Source organism: Arachis ipaensis, chromosome B01, assembly GCF_000816755.2.
Source record: "Arachis ipaensis cultivar K30076 chromosome B01, Araip1.1, whole genome shotgun sequence".
In the NCBI taxonomy this organism is placed as follows: Eukaryota; Viridiplantae; Streptophyta; class Magnoliopsida; order Fabales; family Fabaceae; genus Arachis; species Arachis ipaensis.
The window spans coordinates 21,455,416-21,458,947 of NC_029785.2; the positions used below are offsets into that span (position 1 = coordinate 21,455,416).

Genomic DNA, 3,532 nt, shown 5'->3' on the forward strand with positions numbered 1-3,532 from the left:
GTATAGTATAAATAATACACTTAACGGTTTAGTTTAGTTAATTTTTATTTTCTCATTGTGTACTAGTCTTCATGGCTCTAATTGTAAAAAAAAAAAAACAAAATAAAAAAATAAAAAATAAAAAAATAGAATAATAAGATATTTGGAGTTAAAAAAATAGTTTAAAAAATTTGAATAATATTTTAAAATTTATATAATTTTATCGATCAAAATTTATTTTCTATAAATGCAATATAAATATTATTTTTTCTAATAGAATAATTGCCAACACCTAAAATTTTTCATAATTAAAAATAATTATTTATTTTTGTTTTCTTTAGTCATACTAATTTATTAAATTCAGTTTTTTTTCGGTCACCCAAAAAGAAATGAAAAAAAAATAAAGAAAAAGAATAATAGAGACACTGACGCATGCTGTGATGTATATATACTCTCCGATCCATTCGACACGTGCAATTTCTTTTCCGTCGATATGTCCCGCAATTTGTACTTGAATTCCTTTTGTCCCCGCCTGTTCAGTTAATTCAATAGCTTTTTTCATTACTTTACGAAACAAAATTCTATTCCTTAATTGTCCGGCTATAAATTCTGCAAGAATATTAGGATGTCCATAAGGTAGCGTTTGTTTTGAGGTACTGAGACAAAGACTGAGAGACTGAGACTCAGTATCGTGTTTGTTAGTTCAGAGACTGGTACTAAAATTTCTGTCTCTGTCTCTAAAATTTTAGTATTTCAGTACCTCCAAAAAGTAGGGACACAGGGGACTGAAATTTTTAGAGATGGAAACTGAAACTTTAATAACATTTTATACCTAAAATACTTTCATTTCAATTAATTAATTTCAATTTTACTCTTTGTGCAAATTAAAATAGAGTTTCATTCTTGTTTCAATTCCTGTCTCCCATATTGCACCAAACAGAATACTGAAATTTATTTCAATCCCTGTATCTTAGTCTCTGTCTCTCGGTCTCAGTCTTTCTGTCTCTGTCTCTCCACCAAACGCTACCTAAGGGTTTGCAATTCTTGTAATAGCAATGTTCAGTTTTCGGTTCACACAATTGAGTTTTTTTTGTAAATTCATCTGTAACTCTTCTATTCTGCCAGGCTTACCCTCAATTAATAACTTTGGAAATCCCATAGAGATTATGACTTGAATCAAATAAATTCTTTTTTGAATCTTTATCCCTGCTATTCATTAATAACTAAGTAGTAACCAACTCATCGCTTCGGTAACCAACTCATCGCTTCGCATTATCTGGATTTAAAGGATTAATCTAAAAATCGAAATAAAATCAAGATATCATATTTTGGTAGTAGAATTATAACAACTGAGATATTGGATAAAAAAAAAACGAATATGATTATAAGTTGTAAAGCAATAAGAATATACAGATAAAAATGAAGGGTGAAAGAAAGAAAAAAGATATATCAATGATATAGAATTCGAATATGTAAAGGTCTTATGGTTATCTCATAAAAAGGGGAAGTGTAATAAAGCATCAACATTAACTAAATTCATATATAGATATATATATTCCCAAAATAAACAAATCAAGATATATATATAGGAAAGTTTTATGGTGCTTACCAATAAAATCAACATAGCATATTGAACATATGTGTCTAAGAAAGAAGAGTGACACGTGGAATTTGATTTGTTTGTATGTGTGTAAGCTACAAACGCTGTTTTGGTACCATTCTTTTTATTGTAAAGCTAATTATTTATTAATATTTTGATTAACTTTTGGATAACAATATATTTTTGGAACTGGGCTGGACCAAATTTTTTTGAATTTCTAACTTGGACTGGATAACAATAGTTAATGGTTTTTTAGACTCTTTTTGAAGTCTGGTTGAAAACGTTTTCCTACTCTAATGGATAAAAACAAATTAATCAACCATGATATAGATGCGGTGACGACCGCCTTATCTCTCTCAAAGAGACTTTCCTCTCATAAAGAGTGGCTTCTAGTACCTCTATCATTTTCTACGCCTTTTCTCGTTTTACTTACTCCACTATCTAGCTATGGCTCACGAGGATGATCAGTGTATTGAGGGTGCAGTAATTCGTCTCAACCCAGAATACGATCATAGTTTTATTGAAGATAATCTGAATATGGTGGGTAAAATTATCTCTGACAAAGAAGTTAATTTTAAGACTTGTAAAGCAGCATTGCTGGGAATCTGGGGGAATCCTGATGGTGTAGTCATCTCTGATGTTGGCAGAAACAAAGTTCTAATCAGCTTTAGGGATAAAAACAAGGGTATCCAGATTTGTAAAGGAGGACCATGGAGCATCAGAGGAAATCTTCTCAACCTGCAGATATGGAATGGAAGACAGTCAGTATATGATGTTGATCACAATTACATGGAGCTATGGGTTCAAATTCATGGGCTTCCACTCCATTTCTTAACGGTGAAAACAGCTGAGACTATTGGTAAGAGACTGGGTGTCGTGATGGAAACGGAAAACCCAAGATGGAATAACATCCTTCAAAGAACCTTTTTGAGGGTGAAGGTAACTTTAAATGTCACTAAACCTTTACCTACTGATTTTTGGCTAGCAAGAGACAATTTTCATGATATATGGGTTGATCTCAAGTACGAAAGGATTCAGGACAGCTATTGCCTAAATTGTGGAGTCCTTGGTCATAATAAGAGGGAATGTACAAGTCCAATGGCAACGGCATGTTGGGATTCTACGAAGCCAAGGTATGCTCCGGGACTGGGGGTCAACAGAGCCAAGGCCATATCAGCCAGAGATATAGAGCAGCGAGAAGATGGAATCAGGGAATTGATGGATGAAAAGCTAGCGTGTGAGAGGGAGCGTGTGAGAATTGAGACTATGAAGAAGACATGGGCAGATGATAGCTTTTCGGGGAATAGACCAGGCAGGGGCTCTCAAAGAACCTTTAAGCCTTACCTGGAGCAGCAAAGAATCCATGATAAGGAGAGTCAGGGATCAAGGGAGCAGATTGACGAAGACTCACAAAATCTTTCATCCAGGCGTGTTATTTCTGAAGACAAACATTCAAGATTTGGTGAGAGGCCAGCTACCTTTATCTCTTATCAACGCAAATACTATTAATCATATACCTTTATTTATTATCTATAATATTTTGGTTACGTAGCATTGCCCATATATATATATATATTGGTGGGAACTCAGTCGTTAGATGAAAATTTAGTCAAATTAATCATATTATTTAACGACTCTCAATTATCAACTTCACGTAAAGTTGATTATACCTTAATTTTCACCATACATTTTTTAAAAATTAAAAATAATTATTTATTTTCCTTTTCTCTAGTCATACTAATTTATCGTTAAATTCAATTTTTCTCAGTCACAAAAAAAAATTGAGTTTTCTTCCATACACCCATACTAGCATTGACCCGTACGCTCCAAGGAAAAAAAAGTAAAGAAAAAGAATAATAGAGACACTGACGCATGCTGTGATGTAAATTGATATATATAATTAGTCTTTAATGGCAAAACATATTTTGTCACTTTTGTGCCCGCAGGAAAAAA

At 32.7% G+C, this 3,532-nt stretch overlaps 1 long non-coding RNA gene across 1 annotated transcript; it reads left to right on the forward strand.

Moving 5' to 3' along the window:
• On the forward strand, positions 556-1,080 carry LOC110268864. The gene is made up of 2 exons (XR_002357540.1): positions 556-615; positions 1,012-1,080. It is a non-coding gene; the product is annotated as an uncharacterized LOC110268864 (long non-coding RNA).